This window comes from Nanorana parkeri, unplaced genomic scaffold (assembly GCF_000935625.1).
Source record: "Nanorana parkeri isolate BGI_ZX_2015 unplaced genomic scaffold, ASM93562v1 scaffold34, whole genome shotgun sequence".
Classification (NCBI taxonomy): Eukaryota; Metazoa; Chordata; class Amphibia; order Anura; family Dicroglossidae; genus Nanorana; species Nanorana parkeri.
Window position 1 is genome coordinate 2,534,652 of NW_017306302.1, and position 7,006 is coordinate 2,541,657.

The following is a 7,006-nucleotide window of genomic DNA, read 5'->3' on the forward strand; positions in this document are numbered from 1 at the left end:
CAGTGCGGTGCCCTCTGAGGGTCACTGTATGAGGGGGAGGGGGGGTATTTGGGGTGTATTGTCGCACTATGGAGCCGCACCCTGCATACAGACACACAGCCACAGCTCTCCTCCCCTAGTACTGCTGCCAGCAGCACACACGCTCCCCTTCCCCCTCCTCTCAGGAGGCCGGGCCTCTCTCTCTCTCTCTCGCACTGTGTCTCCTCTACTCTCACTTCCTGAGGCGTCACATTTCTCCTCTATGTGGCCACAGGCGGCCTCTCTCTTCCCTTTCCTCTACCCGTTTCCCCTTTTGCAGTATTTTACATCGTCATCGTCTCCTCATGACATACACACACGCTGCACATGGCGGCCTCCTCCTCCTCTCCCGCCTCAGGTTCCTCTGCATTGTCTGTGGCTGGCCTCCACAGGTCTCTGGCGGGAGGGTTAGGAGAATGAGAGGTCACATAGCCGGCCATGACCCCGGCTCACCCTTTGTGTAACCCCCTCCAGAGGGTCTGTGTAAATATGGAAGCCCCCCTCGTGTGCAGGGAATGGCGTAGGCTTTGCAGGACGGCGACCTTAGGAGTCATACGCACCAATGGCGTGTGTGAATCGCATGGTACCGTGCAGCAGGCACATTGTTTTGCCATTCACTTAAATGGCACCCCAAAACGCACCTCCTGGCCTAGTGCGCTCAGTCGCAACGCACAGAACTGCAATACCGTGTGTGGCGGTGCAGTTGAAAAAAGGAGTGCATGCACTCTTCAACCAGAATGCATTGTGTAGCAGTGCTGAGCGTTGTGGCCAAAGGCATTATGGCCAGGAGGTATGCCTGGGCTGCCTTTTAAATGAATGGCAACACACATGCAGCACTGTGAGGGCCCATTCACAACAATGCCGTGCGTTCATTTCATGGCTCCATGTGATTAGCACACAATATCACAAATTGCACTTACCATGCTTTACAGAGTGCAAACGGGCGTTGTGTTGCCATTCTTTTGAATGGCACCCCAAACGTACTGCCCAGCCGAAATGTGTTTGATCGCATCATAATGCTCTGTATTGCCATGCAGTTGAAAAAAGTAGCACGGTAGCGCACATTGCGGCCGGGAGGTGTGTTTGGGGTGCAATTCTAATGAATAGAAATGCACCTGCTGCACTGTGCTGCATGGTACCATGCGTTAATTGCACAGAACCATGCAATTAACACACAACATTGGTGTGAAAGGGCCTAACGCACGGTAGGTGTGTTGTGTAATACTGTGAGGTAATCACATGGAACCATGCGATTGAAGCACAGCATTGGTGTAAAAGGCCCTAAGCCTGCGTTCACACTGGGCGCGTTTTTGTCATCCGACTCCCCATAGACTAGTACTGAGCTTACATCTGACTCCCCATAGACTAGCACCGAGCTTACATCTGACTCCCCATAGACTAGCACCGAGCTTACATCTGACTCCCCATAGACTAGCACCGAGCTTACATCTGACTCCCCATAGACTAGCACCGAGCTTACATCTGACTCCCCATAGACTAGCACCGAGCTTACATCTGACTCCCCATAGACTAGCACCGAGCTTACATCTGACTCCCCATAGACTAGCACCGAGCTTACATCTGACTCCCCATAGACTAGCACCGAGCTTACATCTGACTCCCCATAGACTAGCACCGAGCTTACATCTGACTCCCCATAGACTAGCACCGAGCTTACATCTGACTCCCCATAGACTAGCACCGAGCTTACATCTGACTCCCCATAGACTAGCACCGAGCTTACATCTGACTCCCCATAGACTAGCACCGAGCTTACATCTGACTCCCCATAGACTAGCACCGAGCTTACATCTGACTCCCCATAGACTAGCACCGAGCTTACATCTGACTCCCCATAGACTAGCACCGAGCTTACATCTGACTCCCCATAGACTAGCACCGAGCTTACATCTGACTCCCCATAGACTAGCACCGAGCTTACATCTGACTCCCCATAGACTAGCACCGAGCTTACATCTGACTCCCCATAGACTAGCACCGAGCTTACATCTGACTCCCCATAGACTAGCACCGAGCTTACATCTGACTCCCCATAGACTAGCACCGAGCTTACATCTGACTCCCCATAGACTAGCACCGAGCTTACATCTGACTCCCCATAGACTAGCACCGAGCTTACATCTGACTCCCCATAGACTAGCACCGAGCTTACATCTGACTCCCCATAGACTAGCACCGAGCTTACATCTGACTCCCCATAGACTAGCACCGAGCTTACATCTGACTCCCCATAGACTAGCACCGAGCTTACATCTGACTCCCCATAGACTAGCACCGAGCTTACATCTGACTCCCCATAGACTAGCACCGAGCTTACATCTGACTCCCCATAGACTAGCACCGAGCTTACATCTGACTCCCCATAGACTAGCACCGAGCTTACATCTGACTCCCCATAGACTAGCACCGAGCTTACATCTGACTCCCCATAGACTAGCACCGAGCTTACATCTGACTCCCCATAGACTAGCACCGAGCTTACATCTGACTCCCCATAGACTAGCACCGAGCTTACATCTGACTCCCCATAGACTAGCACCGAGCTTACATCTGACTCCCCATAGACTAGCACCGAGCTTACATCTGACTCCCCATAGACTAGCACCGAGCTTACATCTGACTCCCCATAGACTAGCACCGAGCTTACATCTGACTCCCCATAGACTAGCACCGAGCTTACATCTGACTCCCCATAGACTAGCACCGAGCTTACATCTGACTCCCCATAGACTAGCACCGAGCTTACATCTGACTCCCCATAGACTAGCACCGAGCTTACATCTGACTCCCCATAGACTAGCACCGAGCTTACATCTGACTCCCCATAGACTAGCACCGAGCTTACATCTGACTCCCCATAGACTAGCACCGAGCTTACATCTGACTCCCCATAGACTAGCACCGAGCTTACATCTGACTCCCCATAGACTAGCACCGAGCTTACATCTGACTCCCCATAGACTAGCACCGAGCTTACATCTGACTCCCCATAGACTAGCACCGAGCTTACATCTGACTCCCCATAGACTAGCACCGAGCTTACATCTGACTCCCCATAGACTAGTACCGAGCTTACATCTTACTCCCCATAGACTAGCACCGAGCTTACATCTGACTCCCCATAGACTAGTACCGAGCTTACATCTGACTCCCCATAGACTAGTACTGAGCTTACATGTGACTCCCCATAGACTAGTACTGAGCTTACATCCGACTCCCCATAGACTAGTACTGAGCTTACATCTGACTCCCCATAGACTAGTACTGAGCTTACATGTGACTCCCCATGGACTAGTACTGAGCTTACATGTGACTCCCCATAGACTAGTACTGAGCTTACATCTGACTCCCCATAGACTAGTACTGAGCTTACATGTGACTCCCCATAGACTAGTATCGAGCTTACATGTGACTCCCCATAGACTAGTACCGAGCTTACATGTGACTCCCCATAGACTAGTACCAAGCTTACATGTGACTCCCCATAGACTAGTACTGAGCTTACATGTGACTCCCCATAGACTAGTATCGAGCTTACATGTGACTCCCCATAGACTAGTACTGAGCTTACATCTGACTCCCCATAGACTAGTATTATCATTATTATACAGGATTTATATAGCGCCAACAGTTTGCGCAGGGGCTGCATCCCTGGGTCCAGTGGTGAATCAGTTTGACCTGCACTCTGGCTGATGCAGACCCTACTAATCAATCCCTGACAGTTAGCAGAGGCACCACGAGGGACCGATCAGTATGATCTGCATCAGCAAGAGATGCAGATCATACAGATTCCCCACTTGACGACCAGGGTATGATTTTCATTCAATATATTGCCTGTTCGGCAATATATTAAATGAGATGTGGGCGTTTGCCATCTTTAAAAACTAATGTACAGTGTAGAGACCCCCTGGGGACACCGGAGAAGGCATCCCAGGTGAGAGTCTGGAGCGTGCGGGCCCCGGCCTCCTCCGGTGCTGTGGGGGGCCCAGCCACATCCTGGCCTGTCACTTAGTTGTACGGCCGATACCCATGTAATGTTGCACGGGCCCCTAAGGCTGGCCGGGCCCCTTACATCAATATCGGCCGTACCCCCCTGACGGCGGGCCCGGATATAGCCAGGGGCAGAGTTGTGGATGGCTTTGTAAGTGGTTGTTAATATTTTGATATGTATCCTTTGGGCGATTGAAAGCCAGTGCAGGGATCGGCAGAGGGGGGTGGGGGATGGAAGGATAACAAGTGTTTGGATGAGTGATTTTGCGGTTTCTTTGGTGAGAAAGGGGCGTATTTTGGAGATGTTACGAAGGTGAAGGCGGCAGGATTTGGATAGTGATTGGATGTGGTCCGAGTCAAGGATGACACCTAACACCTTGGCATTGGGGGAGGGTTTGATAGTTGTGTTATAAATCTCGAAGGGGAAAGTTGGGGGAAGGTGCACAGGGGGAGCAGATATGATCTCAGTTTTTGAGGTTAAGTTTTAAGAAGTGTTGCGACATCCAGATAGATATGTCAGTTAGTAGATTAGTGACACGCAAGGACACTGAGGAGGTGAGTTGTGGAGTAGAAAGAAAGATTTGAGTGTCATCTGCATAGAGATGGTATTGGAAGCCATGTGAGGTGATCAGCTGACCCAGGGAGGAGGTGTAGATAGAGAAGAGAAGCGGTCCAAGGACAGAGCCTTGGGGAACCCCTACAAAAAGAGGAAGAGGAGGGGAGGAGTTAGATTTGTAGGTGACACTAAAGGAGAGCTTAGATAGGTAAGAGGAGAACCACGAGAGAGCAGAGTCTTGTAGGCCAAGCGGGTGGAGTTTTTTGAGGAGGAGCAGGTGGTCAACAGTGTCAAAAGCAGCAGAAAGGTCTAAGGCTGGGTTCACACCTAGGCGCATCGAATACGCGCATTTTTACCGTGATTCGCGGTTAAAAAAACGCGCGACAATCGCTGCCTGGCTGTATCCCAATGGATACGCGTGGAAATACGCCCCAAAGAAGCTCCTGTACTTCTTAGGCTAGGGGGAAACGTGGGGTCCCCCTAACATTCCTACCAGACCATTGATCCAAGCACTGGCCTTTCAGGGCAGGAAAGGGGGGACGGGGACGATTGAGTGCCCCCCCTCCCTGCGCCTTACTAGGCCACGTGCCCTCGGCATTGGGAGGGTGTCCCCATGCCAATGGGAACAAGGGCCTCTTCCCCACAACCCTGACCCGGTGGTTGTGGGGGTCTGCAGGCAAGGGGGCTTATTTGCATCTGGGTACCCCTTTAATTAAGGGGGTACCCAGATGCTGCCCCCTCCCTTGTGAATGAGTAAGGGGCACTTGTACCCCTACCCATTCACTAAAGGGTTAAATCAAATAGTTATTAAAACGTCCAGACTTTTGATAAAATCCTTTAATTTAAAAAGAGACAATTTTTGACTATTCCTTTAATTAAAAAAAAAATGGCTCCATCGATGAAATCCAACGTCAATCAGGATGTACGACACCCACCTACCTGCCGCAATAAAAAAAAGTCCCGCCTCACGCCCGAACCCCACGAAAACTCGCCGCAAAATGACATTCCAGCTCGAAAGTAAACAGATGGACGGACGTGACGTCACGGCTCGCTCCTCACATTTGACATTCTCAGCTGTCAAATACTACATAGCATTCGGGAACTCCCCAATGCTATTCGTGAGTTTCCGAATGCCATTCGGGTCTGTGAGTCAAAGGGGTTGATTTACTAACCTTATAAACACGCCACGAACAAGTATACACCTCTGTAGTGTGTTCCGTCCCAGCATGATCTATGGGTGGAATCTAGACACCTTTGTAGTGTGTACACACCCAGCAGGTGTGTTGTGCAAAGCCCTGGATGAATTGCAAGGTGATGTTGTGTAATTTAGCTCTACATTGTGTTGCTTGCGTTGATGAATGCAAGGAATGTAAATGCATGAGCTAACCATTTTTGTCTAAACTGTGAAGCAGCATTATATATGCATCATGTGCATGATTTTTCCATATATGGCATTAGTGGAAATATGCTTTTAGAGACTTTTTGGTTGATAAATAAGTTTTGCTGTGTAAAAATCACACGCACCTAGTGCGTGCGTGTGTTTAGGTTAGTAAATCACCCCTAAAGTGTCTTATGAAAAGTATTATGGTGCGCTGCTTTGGGGGAAATTGTGCGGATCTAGTAAACCTTGTGTTGCGATGTGTTGGCGGCCCATTCAGAATGAATGTAGATATGATATGCAGTATGCAGTAGAGGAGCTGTGACTTCAATGTCTGCATGATTGTTCCAGGGCAGTGAAAATACTGAAAACACATAGACAACCAGCAATCTCAGAAGAAAGTCAGCGATGGCAGCTTCCACATCATTTCTTTCTTTAAAGGGTATCTATGGTCAAATAAATCTGTATTTCTGTATTGAATTTCCCCCTCCTAGTTCTATCCCACTCCTAATAACCATATTGATCACAAAGTTTGTAAACTTACATATTCAAGATGGCCATAGGATCAGGGACGTGCGGTCAGGGGAGGAAGGTGAGGCAGAGCCTCACCTAGTATTATGGAGGAAAAAGCTTTTTCTCCATTCACATAGGCTTCTATCAGGCTACGGAACAGGGAAATCCTCACCGCTGTGTAACCTGTCATGGGCGGAGCGTTGCCTGTTAATTACAGGCAGCGCTGCATCCGGCTTTTGACAGGTAGTTAGGTTACACAGCAGCGGGCTTCCCCACTGCTTGTGTAACCTAACTATTGAGGCAAGAGCTGTCACAGCCTCTACTCTTTGTTAGAGGCGTGAGCTCTGTGGATGGCTTGGGCCAATGGCAAAGTGCCATTGGTCCAAGCTGTCCAATCAAAAAAAGAAAAAAAACCCACTGAGGCCATCAATCTTGATGCCTCACCAGTGACCAGCAAGTGCTCCTCCCTGTCTCCTCCCTTCCTCCTTCACACTAGCTTGGGGGCGGGGCTTCGGCGGGTGGGCGGGGGC